Source organism: Podarcis pityusensis (assembly GCF_964106645.2).
Source record: "Podarcis pityusensis genome assembly, chromosome: 4".
NCBI lineage: Eukaryota > Metazoa > Chordata > Lepidosauria > Squamata > Lacertidae > Podarcis > Podarcis pityusensis.
The window spans coordinates 45,721,312-45,743,750 of record NC_138027.1 but is presented as its reverse complement, the minus strand read 5'-3'; the positions used below and the strand labels follow the sequence as shown (position 1 = coordinate 45,743,750).

General features: G+C 42.2%; 2 long non-coding RNA genes across 4 annotated transcripts in view; one reads left to right on the top strand and one right to left on the bottom strand.

The window, feature by feature from the left end:
- LOC308476426 overlaps positions 1-22,439 on the top strand; it is a 157,094-nt gene that overhangs the window by 17,136 nt on the left and 117,519 nt on the right. The window lies entirely within an intron of this gene.
- Positions 534-20,870, bottom strand: LOC308476423. 2 transcript variants are annotated; one of them, XR_013985881.1, is made up of 4 exons: positions 20,185-20,870; positions 2,415-2,483; positions 1,029-1,135; positions 534-635 (listed from the first exon to the last, which is right to left on the bottom strand). It is a non-coding gene; the product is annotated as an uncharacterized lncRNA (long non-coding RNA). The 2 variants fall into 2 exon arrangements; XR_013985882.1 differs by having other exon boundaries at positions 534-1,135; positions 20,185-20,868.

Genomic DNA, 22,439 nt, shown 5'->3' with positions numbered 1-22,439 from the left:
ATCTTTAGTCCAAAATCTTTCTGTTGTACACAATCACAAGTGACAAACGGATCCTTCAGGAGGACATTTTTTCCAACATTAAGATCTGTATATTCTCTTTACTGTTAACACATTGGTAAAAGTTGGAACATTTTACCAGGAATGGCATTGAAGGCAGTATGTGAGGCCATAGGACCCAGATCAATTGATTTGATAAAAATTAATACACATTTCAGGATTATCAACCCATTATGTTCCCATGATGTTATCATATTGCAATAGAACAATGAGATTTTTCTTCAAAATTTAACTGGTACACACATTGTAGGCTTCTTAACTGTAGTTTTATATATTTAAATCATATTTTTTTAAAAAAACTGTCAATCATTTTATCCTGTATCTATTTTTCTTATGCAGTTAAATTTATGCAGTGGACCAAGTCTGGTAATGTTTAAGGCAAATACGAAGCCACAGACCAACAAATACTGGCAGAGATGTTACACTGTAAAATGAAAGTTCAGCCTACAGCACATTTTCACAGCTGAGTCATAAAATTTTTGAAAGGCAGCATTTATAATGGAAATTATGACAAAAGCATTACTTGAATTAGATTACAGTCACTTGAGTCACCGAAAACAATGCTGCACAAAATTGCCCTGAAAGACAGAAGGTTCAAGTGAGCAGAAGTACATGTAACCATCATATCAAACCCAAGTGCGTATGCAGGGGGGCAAATTTAAAGATGTGAAGAGGGGATTTGGCTAAAAGAATCCAGTGACATTAATGCAACCCACAGAGCTGAATCTTCTTAAGCCATCTACACAATATTTCTGATTGCTTAATTAAGCAATGGGACATGACAGAGTATGAAGTGTGTTGTATTAATTCTTACTTAGCACATTAGGCACAAAGGCAGAGGCCAAGTACTATCAACACAGCCAGGCTTAGATTAATATTCCACAGTTCTTGCACTGGGGCACTGCATTGCAATTAGGAAATGGTAGTATTAAAAATATTTATATTGTTGATGCAATAATGATGCACGGTACTTTTCTCAGCTTCAGTTCTGAGCAGAAAAGGGGGCTGATCAGTCTGGAACTGGAATATTTCATTAGGCAAATCTGATGAATCCTTCGGTCGTGCACGTTGTGATGACCTATCAGTGCAGGAGAAAAGACTCTTTTTATGATTATTTTAGGAATTTGTATCCTACATTTTGTATTAGCACCTAACAAAAACCAGGCAGTTAAACATCAGGAAACAATAAAACAGTAATAAATGACAAATAAAACAGCATATTAAAAAGCAACAGAGCAGCCTGTCTTTTGAAAGGCAGAGATGATGAGCCATATAATGTTATTAATCTTGGGTTGATAGAACAGAATGGACCACTTGATGCCTAGAATATAGAAGAAGACACATGAACATATTGAGGGAGAGAGTTCCAGAAAAGAACGCCACCTCAGATGATGGAGGAATCCGGAGAAGGACCTCCAAAAAGCTCTTATATAATGGGCAGCTTTTTGTGGCATTAGATGAGTCTTCAGTACCTAGGTGACCACGTCCCAAACCACAATTATTTGAAAGCCACAACTTGTATGTTGAATTGATCCTGGAAACAAATTGGCAGCCAGTGAAGATCTTCTAACATACCAGGTTCATTGTGGTCAGTCCTTTAATAGCATTTTATTCTGGACATTTTTCAAGGGCAGATCTCTGTGTACAGCACATTGCGCTAATCTAGCCTTGATGTTACTAAGGGCTTTGATTAATTTTCTTTAGGTCACCTGTCTTCAAAAAAGGCAAAGCTGGTAAATGGTACCATTCATTGCTAATTCCACCTGAGCATAAAGCTGGTTGTTAAAGGAGAGTGCAAGCCTGAAGTTTAAAGGTAAAGGGACACCTGACCATTTGGTCCAGTTGTGGCCGACTCTGGGGTTGCGGCGCTCATCTCGCTTTATTGGCCGAGGGAGCTGGCGTACAGCTTCCGGGTCATGCGGCCAGCATGACTAAGCCGCTTCTGGCGAATCAGAGCAATGCACGGAAACGCCGTTTACCTTCCTGCTGGAGCGGTACCTATTTATCTACTTGCACTTTGACGTGCTTTTGAACTGCTAGGTTGGCAGGAAAGCCTGAAGTTTAAGCTAAGGCAAAAACATACAGGGGAAGAGAACCTTAAAAACAGCTTAGTGAGGACTGAGCTTGCCAGAGGCTACACTGTGGCTATTGGGGGAAAACAACAGAAAACTGGGAGTTGGGTCGTGGAATGACTGGAACCCTGAATGGGAACACTCTGCACTGCAGCATTTTGTTGCAGACCACACTAGTTGTAGGTTCCTATTCTATATCAGAGCACACCGATAAATTTGTGATGACTTATGGACAAAGTTACTATACATAATCAGAGAAAAAACTGGAAGTAAAACTCAACTCACTGAACTTTTTATTTCAAATTGAAGCTCTGGGGCAGACCAGACAACTGCAGATCTATCAAGTCCGTAAGCCTGTAATAGTCGTAAAGAGGAAGTGGGGTGATTAGGGCTCACTGCGATATTAGAAACTCGGATTGTCAGTCCCAGAAAATGAAAATTTTATTTATGGGAGCTGTGAGTCCCAGAAATGATATGTATTATTTTGGCAGTCCAGCTGATTTATGGTGCAGGGAAAGGAATTAGTATTCACTAAAGTAGTGAGAATATGTATTTTTGCAATATAAGCTGCCGCTGTGACAGGGCAGGGGAAAGAATTATTTCTGTAATAACTGGGTATCACAGAAATGTCAAAACCTAAAAAAGGGAAATATATTACTTTTGCACATTAGTAATTGTTGTACACTTAACTGCACAATCCTATACGTGTCTCCCCAGAGGAGCTCAAGGTGGCATACCTGGTACTCCCCCATCTCATTTTATGCCAACAACAACCCTGTGAGGTAGGTTAGGCTGAGAGTGAGTGACTGACCCAAGGTCACTGAGTGAGCTTCATGGCTGAGTGGGGATTTGAACCCAGGTCTCCCAGGTCCTAGTCCAGCACTCTAACCACTACACCACACTGGTTACAGTGAAACACAGAGACATTATTACTCTTAAGTATTAATTTCTAATCACACAAAATTATATTTTTATAATAGTAATTTCCCTTACTGTTATGCCACTCCTATTGTAAAGTAAATCATTTGTTTGTGTGTTTGCTGTCTAACGTTATAAAGAGGTAATGTCTTTTTATAACAACTACAGATTTGGAAGATTTCCTAGCAGTCAAAGTACATGGCAGTGAATTGATTTTCAGAAGAACTGAGCACCCACTTCTACCATTAAAATAAATGAGAGCTATTTGTACATCGTAGCCTGAAAATTAAGCCATTCCTGTTTTGCCATTGCCCTATACCATCAATACTTGCCCCCAATTTCCTGCACTTCATTTATCATCCACAAAGGCCAAATTTGTGTATACTTTGTGTCAGGTGGAAACTCTGAGGGATATACTGGCATGGAATTTGAAAAAATTGTGTCTCATTAGATCATAAATACTTTTTTTCTCTTTAAAATATACCGGGCCTGATGTAAAAAGAAAAAAGATTATCCATCAGCCAGTTAAAACAGCTTGATAAACAATGTTATTTACCCGGAAGAGTTTGGTATTTTATGTTTGCGTATGTATTTCATTGATATGTATGGTGCAGTTCAATTCTGTACTCCTGGAGTGCTTCCATGGGAACCAATCCATTTGACAAGGAAAATACATTTCTGCATTCCTTGGATTAATGGTAGTCCCTTTGGATCACTGAAGTGTGGGATACCCTTTTTTCAATCTGCCAAGACCCAAATGCTAAATATAGTTCTTAAACTTCCTTTTTAAATTGGATGGAAATGTGTAAATCACATTTCTTCAGTAGGGGGGAAAAAGCTGTTTATCAATTTCCATGACATTATTCTCCCATTATATTTTGTTCTGATGTAATTGTGATTTAGATAATATTCCGCCATATAAACAGAGGTGGATTGGAGTTGGATTCCTAACCACTATTTTGCACAAACTCTTATGAATTGGAGGCAGCAACAATAATCCACAGAAACTTTAGTAAAATATCTACTTCCACTTTGCCCACTTAATTTCATGCCTTATACATAGAAAGTGTGGTATATATACTATTGAGCAATGCAGTGTCTCCTCTGGAATTTAGCAAGAACCTGTAGGAGACTTAATCACAAAACTTCCAAACAACGTCTGGTTTGGCCCTGAGACAAGCAAGACATACACAATATAGACTTTTGACAGAAATCTGCTAAGAATGTTTGAAAGCATTTCAGTGGCGAGGCAGGGAACAAGTCCTGCACAGATAGTGGCGAATGACCCCATCAATAACCTAAGAAATGTTAATGATCAGATTATGATGAGCTGTATTCAGGGTCTAAGTTATTCAAGCTAATAGACAAAATATTCATTTATGCATACTTTCAGACACGCACAATTGTTTAAGATAAGTTAGTGTTGTAATTTATTATATCCTGAAGGATGACTTTATAAGCATCTTTTTATTTTATTGTATGTGGCACATGCTATAAGTTTCATTCTTCCACATTGTGACTTTATGCGAAGCACAAACAAGACCATAGTAACTATGAGTCTATTTGGCTGCTTCTTTATGCAGGGCAAGGCATGTCAGTTAGCAAAACTAGATCACAAAAAGACCAAGAGCATAAAATGCTGTGGTAAAGAAAGAGAAAGGAAATTATTATTTGCCAACAGCTTTCTGACTTACAGTCAAATAAAGTCGAACTGGAAAGCTTCTTAGTGACAGCAAGCTAGCTATTTCCAACAAAGAGAGGTTAGAGTTTAAGGCCAGGCCATCAGACCTTGGGCAAAATTTCCATATTACTCCCAGCTTGAGAAGAAAAAAATCCCCTTTCCAAAGGTTTTGTGCAGTATCTTTTCAGTATAATTTCTCTTTGCATGATGAATCACACCATAGGGTCTATTAGACACTCAGCTCTGTGAATGGCCAAAAGGGGGAAAGGGTTGGGAACCGGGAAGGAGCAGGGAAAAGGCAATATTAAAAAAATAAGCTAATGCTATTCTAGGCTGCTTCAGCAAAAGTCTAGTGTTCCAATCAAGGGAAGTAATAGTCCCACTCCATTCTGCTTTCATCAGACCATACCTGTAGTACTGTGTCCAGTTCAGGGCACCACTATTAAAGGAGAATATCAACAAGCTAGAACATGTGCAGAGGAGGGCGAGGGTCAAGGGTCTAGAAACCAAGCCTTATGAAGAACAGTTGAGGGAATTGGGTATGTTTGCCAGAACAATGAGAGGAAATATGATAGCCACCTTCAAATATAGAATCATAGAATCATAGAGTTGGAAGAGACCACAAGGGCCATCGAGTCCAACCCCCTGCCAAGCAGGAAACACCATCAGAGCACTCCTGACATGGTTGTCAAGCCTCTGCTTAAAGACCTCCAAAGAAGGAGACTCCACCACACTCCTTGGCAGCAAATTCCACTGTCAAACAGCTCTTACTGTCAGGAAGTTCTTCCTAATGTTTAGGTGGAATCTTCTTTCTTGTAGTTTGGATCCATTGCTCCGTGTCTGCTTCTCTGGAGCAGCAGAAAACAACCTTTCTCCCTCCTCTATGTGACATCCTTTTATATATTTGAACATGGCTATCATATCACCCCTTAACCTCCTCTTCTCCAGGCTAAACACGCCCAGCTCCCTTAGCCGTTCCTCATAAGGCATCGTTTCCAGGCCTTTGACCATTTTGGTTGCCCTCCTCTGGACACGTTCCAGTTTCAGTGTTCTTCTTGAACTGTGGTGCCCAGAACTGGACACAGTACTCCAGGTGAGGTCTGACCAGAGCAGAATACAGTGGCACTATTACTTCCCTTGATCTAGATGCTATACTCCTATTGATGCAGCCCAGAATTGCATTGGCTTTTTTAGCTGCCGCGTCACACTGTTGGCTCATGTCAAGTTTGTGGTCAACCAAGACTCCTAGATCCTTTTCACATGTACTGCCCTCAAGCCAGGTATCACCCATCTTGTATTTGTGCCTCTCATTTTTTTTGCCCAAGTGCAATACTTTACATTTCTCCCTGTTAAAATTCATCTTGTTTGTTTTGGCCCAGTTCTCTAATCTGTCAAGGTCGTTTTGAAGTGTGATCCTGTCCTCTGGGGTGTTAGCCACCCCTCCCAGTTTGGTGTCATCTGCAAATTTGATCAGGATGCCCTTGAGTCCATCATCCAAGTCGTTGATAAAGATGTTGAATAAGACCGGGCTCAAGACAGAACCCTGTGGCACCCCACTAGTCACTCTTCTCCAGGATGAAGAGGAACCATAATAATAATAATAATATTTATTACGGCCATAGGCCCATACAGATAAAAACAAGACATAAATAACAGCTTGTGCACGTGGGAAAAAAACAGCCGCTAAAACACCACTGTAACAATAAAATACTATGAGATGGAATGACATACTGCGCCTTAATTAGCTTGTAGTGCTCCTTGGCAACGCTTTTGGGTAAGGACAGCGACCAGAAACCTAGCCACTTTCAGGGTCGTATGGGTATCCTTATCCTGCAAGATTTGGGCAAGGTGGAATTTTGGTGGGGTACCCTCTAGTTTCTGCATGATTGATCCCAACAAATTTGCCCGTGGCACGTTGAACAAGGGGCAAGTGAACATAATGTGCTGAAGCGACTCCGGCGTCTCCTTATCACATTCGCACATGGCGGAGGCTTGGCCCTTTGAGAATCTATGTCTCAGGACATTGGAGGGAAAAACGTTAAACCTCGCTTTGGTGAAGGCCAGCCTATGGGCAACAGTCGAAAGGGAGGAGAGGTATGATGGAACGCAGTAAGTTAAAGTAATACCAATGTTCTGGGGCGAACAAACACCTCCCCCCAGCGTATAATTTCGCTGTAAATCGATGTCATCCAGTCTTTGGCGGATCAGTCTTTGAGCAGTGATTTGATCTAGTTTTAGGGAATCTAAGGGAGAGATTCCATAACTCAGGAGTTTGGCATGAATTCTACTAGTCCAAAGGCTGGAGAATTCATCTCGCCATAAGCATTGGACAAGGTAATGGTCTGGTAATCTATGCCACAATGATAACCAATAACTGAAGACTTGCTTCCACAGGCAAGTTTCTAAGGATGCGATCTTCAATTCTAGTCGCATGGCTGCGTTACTTACGCACAGGGGGAGCATTAGGATCCGACGTAGGAATTGGTTTTGCAGAGTCTCAAGAGGAGCAAGATCTGTCATCACAGCCCAGAGCGGGGCAGCATAGGCAAGCGCGGTAACCACTTTTGCCTTGAACACCTTTAGGGCCGAGGGAACATGCAAGGCTCCATCCGAAAAGAAAAATCGGAGGAGCGCATATGACAGAGTTTTGGCCTTATTAAGTAGGTGTTGAATTTGTGCTTTCCACCCCAAATTGTATTGAGAAATAACTCCTAGGTATTGAAATTTTAGGACTTGCTCTATTTTTGCTCCGCCAAGCTTCCATTCGTATAATCTCCGACTTCTGGCGAAAATCAGAATCTTAGATTTAACATGGTTGATGGTTAATTGGTTGAGTTGACAATACGTGGCAAAGATCTTCAGAGCTCTGGTTAGTCCAACACGTGTATAAGATAGAATTACCGCATCGTCCGCATATAAAAGGAGTGGACAGCGGTAATCCGCTAGTCTAGGCGCGTGTGTACTTGGAGATGAATTGACTAGGGGTGCTCGCATGTCGCTGATGAATAGGTTGAATAGGCAGGGAGCCAATATACATCCTTGGCGCACTCCCTTGTTTATTGGTATCGAATTTGTGAGGTCGCCCGCAGGAGTAAGTCTCACTCTGGCATGGGTACCTTCGTGGAGCTGACTTATAAGCCATAGGAGTCTTCTATCGATGCCCTGTTTCGCAAGTTTCTCCCAAAGAATATTTCTAGGAACGCTGTCAAAGGCTGCCTTTAGATCTAAGAAGGCAGCACAAAGGTAGCCCCGGGGAGGGGAGGAGTACTTCCGTGCCAGATGGTAAAGAACTATCACATGATCAGTTGTAGAACGTTTAGTTCTGAACCCTGCTTGTTCATGGCCAATCTGGTTAGTCTCATCTACCCATCGCGATAGTTTAGTCAGCAAAAAGCTGGCATAAATTTTCCCTATGATCAAGAGGAGGCTGATGTTACGGTAGTTTTCCGGCTCCATTGGAGAACCTTTTTTATGAATTGGTACTATAATGGCCTCCTTCCATATTTTGGGGATGAGACCGGAAGCGTTGATTGCGTCGAAGGTTTTGGCCAAGATGCCAGCCCACCATTTTGGGTGTAGTTTGATGGCTTCAGCAGGGATCAGGTCGGGCCCTGGGGCTTTGCCCGGTTTCAGCTGGGCTATTAGCTTAGCTATTTTGTCAGGATCGGTGGGAGGCCAAATAGGTAGGTGGGAAAACAGATGCATCAGATGGTCGGAGGGAGCATCTGCCTGTGAGAAACATTTCTTCAGGAACAATTCCCATGTCGGTGCTGGGATGACTGCCCTTGGGTATTTCCTCACCCTTCTATTAATCAAAGACCAGAATTCCCTGGATCTATGTGGCTTTGAAGCAGTAATCAAGGCCTGCCAGCGATTTTGTTGCCACTCACGTTTGGCAGTTTTCTGCGTGCGTTTGTAAACTTGCTTGGCTTGTGCATAACTAGCTGGCAGAGTAGATGCATCGGAGGTCTTATATACATTATATATAGCACGAAGGCGCTGTCTTGCTTGTTTGCACTGAGAATTATACCAGGGGGCACCGTAAGTATACTCGTTTCGATTTAATATTTTGGGTGGTAACCTGAAGAAGGACGTAAGATCAGTCGTATGATGGTGGAAGCGTTTCAACACTATGCTATGCTCATCTGAGGCAGAGCCTATGTTGGAATGGGGCCCGAGGATTTCTTTTTGAAAGAATTCCTGATACCTTTGAGCCTGGGTCTCCGACCATTTGATTCCTCTTACTTGGAGAGATTCGTTGGTTACCATCTGGGTCGCATGTCTATGGGCCTCCGACTGCCAGTTCAGGGAAAGCTTGGCTACCAGGGGAAGATGATCACTAGATTGTACATTCTCGATCTTAAAGGTGGAAATACACTTAAGTAGATCACTGGAGACCAACAGGTAATCGAGGACGCTGTTTGATTTGACGCTCAGGTGAGTGAAATCCCCTGGAATATCAGGGAGGCATGTGCCATTTAGGGGGACCAGATTTAAACGGATGGCCATTTGATAGAGGAGTACTCCAGCCTCATTTGCTCGTTGGTCTTTAGAAGTTCTCCTCATGATATGTTCCAGATCATAATTATCAAGGTTTGGGGTAACCCACCATTTGGCTTTGGTCAGCGAGTCCCAATTTGCTGCTGTGCGGGCGTTAAAATCGCCACCTATTATGGCCGGGGTGTTAGGAAACTTAACATAGCATGAGAGCAAATGCTCTTCTAGCGAGCCCCATTTAGAGCCCAATTCGGAGGAAGAACCCCCAGGTGGCAAGTAAACATTTGTAACTAGAAGTGAGATCTTTTCCCCCTCAATCAGCCCGGTAAGGGCGTAAGGAGGCAAGGCCTGTACTAGAGTAAATTTAGAATGTAGGTTGAGGGAGATGCCTATTATTAGGCCCCCTTTGGGGCGGCCTCCTTTCTGAGAGGGGCAGGCAGGGAGTTCTAGAAGCTCAAAGCCATTTAGGGCAATTTTCTCTACTTCCCACGATTCTTGGAACAAGATAATATGAAACTGGTTAATATACTCCAAGAATTCTGGGTCAAGTTTTTTCCCCCTCCAGCCCGCAATGTTCCAGCTGAGGACTGATAGGGGGGAGTTCCTGTTGTGACCAATTCGCTGTCATTTCGGGGAGAAATGTGAGTCCTTTGGAGGCAAGGCAGACCCCACAAAAAAGTCAGTTATTTTACTTTGCATGGCAGGCACCTGCTGAAGGTACCTAGTCTTAAAGTTGGTAGTGAGGTATTCTGGCTGGGGCGACAAAACGGGTCTCCCGCTGGCTAACCCAAGGGCGGACACTTCAGTGGGAAACTCCACTGGATTTGCTGAGACTGCCCCACCGCGAGGTCTAAAGGTCGCCGATGAAACCATTTGGTTTATATGTCCGGCCGGGTCTTCAATCAAATCCGGGCCATTTTTTGATGTAGGTGGAGCACTCCCCTGACCTGGTGCTGGCGAAGGTACAGGGGATGCTCGGTGTACTGGTACCGTTTGTATGTCGGGTCTATGCCGCTCAGGGGAGTATGAAGACTCCAGTTCCGGCATTGATGGATTAGATGGTAAGGAATTGTTTTGGTGGAAGGAACTCTGAGTTACACTCCTCAGCGGGGGACTCTTGGAGGGCGAGTCAAAATTTATCAAGAGTTGGGATGAGAGGCCAACTTGTGAGGCAAGACCTGGGTCTGCCAAGCGTCGGTGGGTTTTGCCCACAAGAGGGGGAGGCATGGGTTTAGGAGCTGGACTGAGGTAAGGAAGACTTCCTGCTTCCTTAAAACACGACTCCGAAAAGCTGGCAGGGATATCCTGAAAAGTGGGCAGGACTTTTCCGTTCTTCTGGACATGTATGAGCTGATGATTAAGTACTTCTAGTCTATCAATTATTTCTTGTTGTTCTCTCGGTGGAAGGTCGCCAAAGGTGGCTAAAAGCTCTCTTTCCTCCGGCGGGGTCAGAGAATTACTTGCGCCAGTGGGTTTCTTTAAAGCTCGTGGGGGCGTAGGGTAAGTCCAGTTTCGGTACGGGTGGATATCCTCCGAGAGAGGAGGCTCGATGTCCCGAGGTACTCCTGACCTCTCCGACAGAGTCTGCTCCGTGCCGTGGCCGGCAAGTAGGAGGGGGTGGGTCATGCTATCCATAAAAACTCTTGTTGGGATGATATCATACCTAGCCAAGAGTGATTTCTGCCTGATGATAGCTGAAGGGATCCTTGGAGAGTAAAACGCAAGCATCACTTTCTGTTGCCTGAGGTGTTGGATCAAAGGTAATACTGCAATAAGATCGCATTGTGAGATTTCTATGTTTAGGAGATTGCTTAGATGCTTTTTAACCCCACTCAGAGTAAGCCACCTTGGTGACCCTGCCCCGATGTTTAGGCAGATTTTCTTAGGTTGCAGGGACAACGCTTGATGTTTCAGTGCAGGATTTGGTTTATATTTAGGGATCACACTTCTTTTTTTGGTTGGAGGTAAGGACCTCTGGCACTTCAAGTCCCTCGTATCTACAGTTGGTTTAAACTCTGACCAGAGGTTATCAATTTTCTGTTCGAGGTTACATAGCTGGGAGGATAGCACATCAATCTTCTTGAATATGCAATTAAGGGTTCTGACCACAAGATGGAGATGTTCATGTTGTTCTTGTCTTGCGCAGTCCTCAGCTCCAGCGTCCTGCACCACCCTCAGTGGGACACTCCCTCTTCCTCCAAGCTTGCCGTCCGCGGTTTTAGTCTGAGGTAAAAATAATTCCTCTGGTGTTGACGTTGTTTCTGGAGACGTTAGAGGGTAGAAACGGTTCTGAGTTTTCACCCCATAGTAGTGTTCAGTGGGGTCACTCCGTTTGCCAGACACGGGGGGGTCGGTTTTTAATTGTTTGGCTCTTGGGGAGGGCAGAGCCTCGTCACAGTCCCTTAGGCGTTTGCCTTGGCCCATCATTATGAGTCTTTTAAAATAGCAGTGCTTAAAAGGTAATAAAAGGTAATAAAAGGTGGTAGAAATAGAAATACAGCTGGCTGTGAGCTGGCGGAAAACCAGTAAGTCGAAGGCTGCTTCCAAGGCTGCCGGAGAATACAATTATCTGCTCATTAAAGCTGATTTACGATGCAGGCTTTACAATTATCAGCAATGTGAACTCCTGGCATGGGTTCCAGCACTCTGGTACAATCTTCAGCAAGAACTTGAAAGGCTGGGTGCCACAACACAGATTTTAGGGAGGATTCGAAATGAACTCCGGCAAATGCGTCTTACCTCGTCGCCATCTTGGACCGCTCTCCTCATCATCTTAAATTCTATTTCTACTGACCCAAGGTTGCTAAAGCCTTTCTGCAGCAGACTCCAGCCCGGCCGGGGATCCACCTCGGGAGCACTGCAGCAGCCGCCGCCGCCTCCTCTCCGCGCCAAGCGCCTCCGCCCCCGACCTGGGGCGCACCGCAGGCAGTCCCCGTGGCTTCCCGCGGCGGGCGCCGAAGTTCGCGTCTCCTTCCTCCGGCAGCCCCGGGCGCCGCCGAGCCGCCCCTCTCCCCTCCCCCGGCCGGGGCGGAGCTCCTCCTCTCCGCGGCTCACGGGCGCTGCTGCTGCGCCACCCGCCGGCTGCTGCTCCGCCAGAGATGCTGCGTAACGGAACCATTGATGAGCACCCTTTGGGTTCGGTCAGTCAGCCAGTTACAAATCTACTGAGTGGTAGCATAGTCAAGACCACACATCTTAAAGGCCTGTCACATGGAAGATAGATCAAGCTTGCTTTGTCCTGCTCTGGAGGCTAGGTCTCGAACCAGTGGATTCATGTTACAAGAAAGGAGATTCTGACTAAATATCAGGAAGAACTTTCTGACAGTAAGAGCTGTTTGATAGTGGAATGGGCTCCCTCAGGGAGGATTCTCCTTACTTGAAGGTTTTTAAGCAGAAACTGGATGGCCGTTTGTCATGAATGCTTTAGTTGAGATTCCTGCATTGCAGGGCGTTGTTTGGACTAGATGACCCTCGGAATCCAACTCTACAGTTGGATTATATGATTATATGGTTACCCCTAACTGGAATATCACCAGAATTTGCAACAGCTATGCAGTATTTGTGCCAGGAGCAGATTTGGTGCATATGCGAGAAAAAGAAACAATATATTTTTTTTCTTGCCAAGTAGGATCCGGTGACAATATCTAACTTAGGCAATTATAATAATATCAAGCAGCACAAGTGCCAGCAGCTGGGCAACTTGGGCAAATTAACAGTAAAAAGAGATGAATCATTTAGTGAGGGACAGATTAGCTGGAGGGACATTCTGTTTTTCTCATTAAGAGGCCTTCAGTGCCAAGGTTGTTCTAGGGAAATCATTAAGACAACTTTTGAGGAGCCCATAGTGGCACTGAAATTTATTTCTGGGAATCTGTAGGTTAGGGTAGTAGGTTTATGTTTGTATTACTTAGTCCAATTGATTCTGAAGCACCTTTCAGTTTGCCTGTTTTCCCGGGATTGGTTTGCCCTCAGTCTCTTTTTGGACTGACTGGACTGTCTTTTAGACAGATCTGACATAAATCCCTAATAGTTTCTATCTAAAATCGTTTTCCATGCATCATTTAGTAAATATTAAAGGTGCTAACAAAAGCACTATTTAAATCCCCTGGGCTTTTCTTTAGGTCTCTTTAGCACACACATTATAGGTTTGTCGTGACTAATTACTACATTAGAAAATAAGCCTTTGATAGCCCCCCCCCCCATTTTATTTATTTAAAATGTTTCTTAACCTCTCTTCATTGCACAGCGATTTCACAGTATGTTGCAACCAATTAAAATACAATTACTAAGAACGAGGCAGGCAGGCATATCACAGCCAGACAACTAAAAACTGAAATGCTTGTGTATGATTCAACTAAAAAACCTAGATGAATAACCAGTCTTTAACTGGCATCTAAAACTAAAATGAATAGGCACTAGCTGTCTCACAGAAGGAAGGAAGTTCCAAAACTGAGGCACCACCACTAAGAAGGCACTGTCCTAGGTTGCCTTGTTTGAAACTTTAATTCAAAAGAACTGCAGCCAGGTTGTTGACTGGAGATAGTTATAAGGAGCTTATGACTTATTACCAGAGCTCCACTGGCTACGTTTCTGAGCAAAATTCAAAGTGCTGCTTCTGACCTATAAAGCCCTATACAGCTTAGGTCCAGAATATCTGCAAGATGAACCTGTCTGGGGCCTGAGATCTTGAAGGGAGGCCCTTCTCTTGGTCTGGCCACCCTCATATGCATGCTTGGGAAAGACACAGGACGGGGCCTTCTCAGTGGCTGCTCCCAGGCTTTGGTACTCCCTTTCTAGAAAAAATTTGACCAGTTCCCCCTCCTTGTTGTCCTTCCACTAATAGGTGAGGACTTTCTTATGAATGATTGTAAGGAAATGGCAAGTGCTGTGATTTTTTTATTGTAATGATCTGTAAGCTTTAATAGAATATATATGTTCTATTAATGTTTAGCAGTTTTTAATGATTTGTTTTTTCTGATGTTTTTAGCTGTTTCTGTTTTAGCTATAAGCTGCCTTGAGTCCCTCTCAGGGAAAAAGGTGGGATATAATTAAATATAATTCTAATATCTTTTAACCCTCCTATGTAGCCTTTAAAGCAAAAAAACAATGATTTTACAACCAAAAATGCAACACAAAATAGAGGAAAGTTTTACTCTTTTACAGGGAAAGGTTAGTGAATCAAAATTACTTTACATATCAATGGTAAAAATTAAAAATGGATGGCAATTAATGACTTTGTACACATAATACCTGTATCCCACCCCTCCAATCTCTTCTAGTATTGAGTGTGTTTCTTCTTTTTCCTATCTAGACACACTACTTATCGTTTCTTTTCACAGAAATTCATAGTGATGGTTTGGATATATTCACTACTATCTGCCTGGGGAAAATAGATATTAAAAAAATAGTGACAATATTCATGCATAAAAAAGCCTAGAAGCAGTGAAGGTATTAAAAAGAGAGAGTGAATCCACAGAAAGTCAAATTTATTTCACTTCAGTTGTCTGATAATAAATAAAGCTCTTGAAGCTTACTGAAAACGCATTTCGAATATAATCGCAAAGCAAATTGGCAAAGAGGCACTGTTATTACTTATGGTTCATATAGATATGTGTGTTTTCAAACTGCTTGACATACGAAATTAATTCAGATGTATGTTAAGTCTAGTTGTTCCAGTAATTTTAAATGTCTTGATGTCTGTGTGTCATAAAAGCACCGCCACCTATATGTTAGGAAATTGAAGGTTAACAGTATTAATCTTGGTTAGCATAAAAAACAGACTTTATAGGAATTGGTGTATGAAACCAGCCCCTTTAAGAACAATTCTTATATGGTAGGAAACATATAGATAATAAATTTGACTACTCTTGTGTCCAGTTAAGCACATTGTAAGAGGCTGGCACATACTAGATGAGAATTGAAGTCACAACTTTCCCTCCCCAAACAATCAGTATTTCAAACATTATGCCTTCTGTTTCCAGTTTACAGCTTGATCCTGTACATGTTTTCTAGAAATAAGCCCTGATAATTTCAATGGAATTCACTCCAAATGAAGTGTGCATAATATTGCAGCCATCGTTTTATTTCCCTTTTGATACCTATCTGACCTTTAGACCACATGTCAGGCTCAGAACTTCTTTTCCTTTGTCTGTAATAACTCTCCTTGGTAGTTGGGGCCAGGGGTGCCAACATTCTGGGGAAAAGGTGAGGAGTCAGGCAGGTACCTGCTTTGTGACATTTGCAGTAACCCAGGTGCTAGGGCTTTTCCACACTTACTTGTCCCGCCACTTTCCCCTGGGAAAACTCTTTCCTTACTGCTCATTCAGAAAAAAAATACCAATTGGTTATTCTGCAGATTGACGTTTGTTCTGATTCAGTGGTAAACAGCGGGTTTTCCAGGGAAAAGCAGTGGGACAAACAAAACAGTTCAGACCCATGGCGAGAGAACATGGGAAAAGTGGAAAATCTCTCAGGCCCTTGCTTTCTAGGTTCATTCTAAGATGAGCTCCTAGTTTTTAAGGCACAAGTGTTACAGGGTGACTGTATTTTTTTATATCTGGTCTGGAATGAAGAAAATTGCAACACATTCCTCAAAATTGAGTTTTATGCTTGTGTAACAGTGTCAAAGCAGACCAGGGCCCATAATTCCCACTTCCACTGTTCACCAGGTGTATGACTGATTTCACAGCACCTTTCAGTTTTTGCTTCCTGCTTCGACTGTTGGTTGCATTGTCCAAATTTTCCTTCTAAACAAAGGGCAAGAAGTTGTTAGCAAACTGGAAATTATTGTGTTTTATTTGCACTGCACCCTTGAAGCTTTCATTGATTTATATTTTAGCCACACATTTCTTTTAAAAGCATTTAGCTGCAAGCTAAATTATGCCCATGCTACTTGTGTAGAGTAACATCAATGGGAGCACTTGTGAAATAATATGCAGCTCACGGTAAATGTCAGTGAACTGACCCTTATTGATTAAGATGTAGCACAAAGTGCCTTTCACATATGCTTCTGTTGAAAAAGGATCTAAGGATATTAAAGGCATAGATAACTGTAAAGGAAATGTCTGTTAAATAAAATGCTTAAGGAGGATGTTGGAGACTTACAGGCTAAATGCAAATGAAATTTCCTGGAATATCTGGAACATAATAGCAAATGTCCAGATGCATCATTTTTCTCTCACACAGCTTTTGTATTGTACTCAAGAAAATATTAAATGAAAAATGTTTTTAGTGTTAACTGTAAAGGTAAAGGGACCCCTGACAGTTAAGTAAAGTCGCGAATGACTTCGGGGTTGCTGCACCCATCTCGCTTTACAGGCCGAGGGAACTGGGGTTTGTACGCTCCGCAGACAGTTTTTTCGGGTCATGTGGCCAGCATGACTAAGCCGCTTCTGGCGCAATAGAACACCAACACCAGAGCAGTGCACAGAAATGCCATTTACCTTCCCACTGGAGTGGTACCTATTAATCTACTTGGACTTTTGGCGTGCTTTCGAACTGCTAGGTTGGCAGGAGCTGGGACTGAGCAACGGGAGCTCACCCCGTCGTGGGGATTCAAACCGCCAACCTTTTGAACGGCAAGCCCAAGACTCAGTGGTTTAAACCACAGCGCCACCCGCCTCCCGTAGTGTTAACTGTAGTCCTACCCTAATGTTCATGGCTCTCAAATTAGAGCAAGCAGGATGCTCCTAACAAAGTGCAAAAATTTGCTAGCTCAACTGACAGCATATCCCTGTTGCCTCCCCTTAGCAATGTTTTGGTATGAGCTGCTATTGGAAATGAGAGATGGAGGTCGTCGATCTGTGGCAGATAAAATAATAAGAGAAGATGCCTTTCCCAGTTAAGTGATTGCTGCGATATTATTAGCTATAAAGGTCATGGAACCCTAGATAGCTGTTCCACATGTGGAAGCTGGCAATATGAATATGGTAGTAAAGGGGAAACAAATAAACAGTTTGATCAGATCACCAGCCATCCTAGCGAGACCCATGTCAGTGAAGAAGATACTTGGCCCCATAACACATAGTGTGAACACAACAGTAAATACTACATTTTAAGTGAAAATGTGTGTTTGCAAAATTTGTCCTAAGTATGTACCTTGTAGCCCTGGCCAATTCCTGATAACAGGCATGTTTGTACTACAGGTTTTAGTGTAGACAGTTTTTGTTACTGTTTTTTTGAAATGACAAGCATCTTTAGGTCACTGATAGAAAACATCATCTTAGAAATGAAAATGAACTCCTTAAAAAGCTTTAATGCTGAATGAAGAATAGGTTTCTAAAGCATCTGTAGACTTGGTCATTATTTTTGTGCACAAAATTTAAGGTAATATGTTACTCAATTTTTTGAATAGCCATCATCCAGTTGCCTTCTGTAATCAGGTATGATCACAAGCGGTTTTCATTGCTCTAAGCCCAGAGGGAACTGTTATTGTACATACATGTCTGCTTTCAAAATGATGGGAGACCAGAAGCAGGAAAACGTCAATACTAAAAAGATTCCATTGCATTTCACAATACTGCTGTTGCTAAATAACTGCTTAGATCTGAGCAAAAATCCAATAAATACAGTTTTATTGTCATGCTTCAAAAATATTAAAAGCAATTGGCTCCACAGCCTTATATGGAGTCTACTGCTGAGTAGGCAAGTCCTTAATATCCCAGTATGATTAAATTGCTGACTTGCTTGGTATATTAAAGCCCCCTTCTCTGGCATTTGTAGATGTTCTTTTTTGTTATTTACCCAGGCAAGATATTGTGCTAAAGAAGGCTGTCTAGAAGGGTTGCCACACATAGCAGTTTAACTCACAGTGATTAGTGAGACAATTTGAAGCCTTTTTCTGTGCTTGGTTAATTTTGCCTATTGGCCACTATATAAAATCTGACATATAAAACAATTCTTTTTGTTGTTCTCTGATAAAATGCCTTATGCTACACTGTATCATATATATTTATATCATTGTTTCGTTATAAATAGCCTCATAGAGAAGATACCATTTCAGATATTTGCTTTGGGATCTATCTAAATTTAAAGTTGTTTCTTATTGGCCGACGCATTCTAGCTCATGAGAATATGTCCAGCAATGTGTTTTTTAGGGGGAGGAAGGGAATAAGTTATTAACAACCACAGATTCCCTTGATTGCCTCTTTACTAATAACAAGTTTGCCCATGTCAAATTTGCTTTCTTAGGGAGCGGGCCTATGCCCAAGAAGCTGGTATAAAGCACACTGCTGTAAATTAAGCCGGCATAAAGTTACACGGTGGCGCTGTGGGTAAAACCTCAGCGCCTAGGGCTTGCTGATCGCATGGTCGGCGGTTCGAATCCCCGCGGCGGGGTGAGGTCCCGTCTTTTGGTCCCAGCTCCTTCCCACCTAGCAGTTTGAAAGCACCCTTAAGTGCAAGTAGATAAATAGGTACCGCTTTATAGCGGGAAGGTAAACGGCGTTTCCGTGTGCTGCGCTGGTGCTGGCTCGCCAGAGCAGCTTCGTCACGCTGGCCACGTGACCCGGAAGTGTCTCCGGACAGCGCTGGCCCCCGGCCTCTTAAGTGACATGGGTGCACAACCCTAGAGTCGGACACGACTGGCCCGTACGGGCAGGGGTACCTTTACTTTTACCTTTAAAGTTACACCATGTCCAAAACCCATTTAGCTGTTGGACAACTCCTGCTGCTCTGTCTATGCCTTTAAAAATGAGCCTTTAAAATAGTATTCTGTACTGGGTTGCCAAGTACGCATAATAAAGCAGAACAGGCTTAGGATACAGTCTAAGCCCCCCCCCCCCCCTTCTAGTCCTGCATCCAGAATGTCCCTTTTGGGGAGACTTACATCAGTCTTTGATCAACACTGGTCTCAGCCTCTCCGGCTTGAACAGAACCAGCTGAGCCAGGGTTGCCTTTGGGCACAATTCTTGGAATGTAACCCCCTGTGTAAATTGTGACCTACTGTAAATCGATAAACTCCCACTCCAGGTTAACTTTCCTCACTCAAATAAATTTTCTTTGATCTCTTTATGTGTCTGTCTCACCCTTTGTTTCCCTGCTCCTCTTTCTATTTTGCCATGCCAATTTCACACCACCAGTTCAGCTAAAGAATAAGAAAACTGCACATATCATTCAGGATCTGCCTGGAATTTAGTACAGTGGTACCTTGGGTTACATACGCTTCAGGTTACAGACTCCGCTAACCCAGAAATATTACCTCGGGTTAAGAACTTTGCTTCAGGATGAGAACAGAAATCGTGCTCCGGCGGCGCGGCGGCAGCAGGAGGCCCCATTAGCTAAAGTGGTGCTTCAGGTTGAGAACAGTTTAAGCTTAAGAACAGACCTCCAGAACGAATTAAGTTCTTAATCCGAGGTATCACTGTATAATTTTGGGACCTAGGTAATTTTAACTCACTATTCCATGGGATTGCCCAGAACCCACAGGTTCAAGTTGCTTCCCAACTACAGAAAAACAGTGAGTGAATCTTTGATCACTGGATCATGGTTTGAATATGCAATGCAGCTTTAAACATCTAGTTGTGGTGTTGGCCTGAATGACCTCAAGGCCTCTTCAAATTGGTTGGGAAAAGGACAATAGAGGGGTTGCTTAAATGGCCAAACCTCCCAAATGGGTCTGGCTTTGTTATATAAAATAGATGGCCAAGAATTGGTGATTGGTTGCTATAGGAACTAATGGTCCAAGACTTTTCTAGGGAATCACCTTCTTGATTCTCCCTACAGAATGTGCTAATTCAATCATTGGGGGACGGGCAAAAAAACCAATACAAGCAGCTTACATTTGACTCAGACTGCAAGTCAAAGAGCAAAATGGATCTCTGGAAGCAATACTGTATTAACTGATTTGGAAAATGCCAAAAGCTGGCATGTGAAAGCCAATGGCCTTCAAGCAATGTGACTTAATTTGTGAAAGATTGATCATTTAAAGGAATTCAAGTTATAAGGTTTACCCATACATACTGTAGTACTCAGCTACCTGGTCCAAGGCTTCTAGCTCCTTTGTAGCATCAGGGTAGCCAATCAAGTGGTGGCCAGGGAGGGAGTTATGGCTTCTGTCTGCATAGGACCACTGTGACATCAGCTGATAAGTGCCATGACAGCCATATGTCCCATTAATTATTCAAAGCAAGAAAAGCAGGGAAACTTTTTGAGGTGTACTTGCTCCCAATGTTAGACTTTGAAGAGAAAAGTAGAATTTAGGCCAGGGACCACCATACCTCTTCCATGAATGGTTCCCATGCTTGCAGCCCCATATCCTTTATTGTCTATCAGAATGAACTTCATGCATCTTTGATTAGTATGAAGACAAAAAAGGGCACTCATCAGGGAGGGGGGACTGTTGTTGGGAAGGCAGATTCTCCTCTGATCCTAGACTTTGGGAACAACTGTCTTCCCAGTGTTCTCAATAACAGTCTGAGGTTTCTGAGACAGTTCCATATACATACAATCATTAGCTTCGAATTACTCTAAGTTCTGTAATCAGTGAACCAGGATCGATTTTTCTTTGGATAGCATCAGTTCACAATAATTCACAGCCAGCAAGCTTTATACGAAGGCAACATTTTGGTTAAGCGTCATAATTATTAATGAATTTGGTGATTATGCACCATAAATTTCTTTCTTTCTCTTCTTTTATTTGTCCGCATCTTGAGAGTGTGAAATGCTGTATTTTTTTAAATTGCATTCAAAAGCAAGTCTTTCTGTAAATATTTCATTTACATGGTCTTACTACTTGTGCAGTTTCTGAAGCAGATGTTTATCTCTATTGGAGATAAAAGAAAACTATTTTTTGGCAAAACTTGTTAGCAGTAAATATGAGATTCCTATACTATATCTGAATATGTTCCAGAATGAAACAACACAGTCCATTCAATAGGACAGAGCTGGTGGCTTGCAGCATAAAAGAGACATGTGAAAAGATAGGAATTTAAAATTGTTTTGGCATTTTGCATGTTTCTGCCTCTGGAAATTCAAGTCAATGTCTCATTAAATGATTGTGGTGCTGCATAGATTTGTAGAAACTTAGTAAACTTATATACTCAACAAATGTAATATAAAAATGTCCATAAAAATGTATGCACCATCTACTTGGAATAGTTATTTTAACAATTGCATTGTTGTTTCAAACTGTGCATGAATACTTGCATTGGGTAAACAGTGAGGGAAGAAAAACAGTTTAAAGTAGTTTGAAAGAATTGTATTTGGAAGGACTGGATAATTTTTCAGATGTGCATTAGAACATGTTAATACTTAATCTAAAAAGAACCCTGCTCTCACAGTGGCCAACCAGATGCCTATGGGAAATCAAAGCAGCACATGGGCACAATGGTCTTCTCCCACTCTTGCCCTCCACTGAACAACTGGCATGCAGAGACATATTGCCTCTGATACTGCAGATAATATTGCTATTAACCATGATAGCTTTAACCTCCATGAATTTGTCTAATCCCCTTTTAAAACCGTCCTAGTTGATACACATTCTATACTAGTGAATTTCAAAGTATGCACTGCGTGAAGAATTCCTTCCTTTTGCCTTCATGAATTTCCCAGCATTCAGCTTCACCTCTAGCATTATGAGACTTCAACAAGATGTGGTCTAGAAAACATGTTCACCCCAATTCATTGAAGCCCAGCTAACAGTTGCACAAGGAGGGGTTGTGGTGTGCATGGTTTTGAGGTGCCTCAGCCTTATTTGCTGTTTTTCCTGCACCAAAACTATTATGAACAGAAATCATTCCTGATTGTTTGCGGTAGCTCAAATGTTTCAATATGGGCAGTTTGGGATTATTCATTAGTGATTTTATTTTCAAGTAACATAAAATGTCAAAGCACGTAGCTATGTTGCCTCCAACATCTACATAAATGAAAGCCATGCCATAAAAAAAATACTAATTCTCTAATGTTTTTACACAATTAGTATTTCCTCAGGAATATGTCCAGAGACCAATTAAACATTTCATGGCTTGGAAAAGAGGTTTGCTGCTTCCCCGTCAATGAACAATTGTTTGTTTATGTTAGTAATGCAAGAGTAACCTTCTTTCATGCTTGGGTGTCTGTGTATTTTATAAGATCAGATGAAGTAATTTTCAGCAAGGACTCTAGTGGTAGAATGCTTAAAAGATCATATTGCAATTTCAAGTGCAGTTTCTGCAGTTTCAGCAGTACTTAAAATGTTTGCTTTAATGTTGCTAAAATTTATACAACATTGAAATATT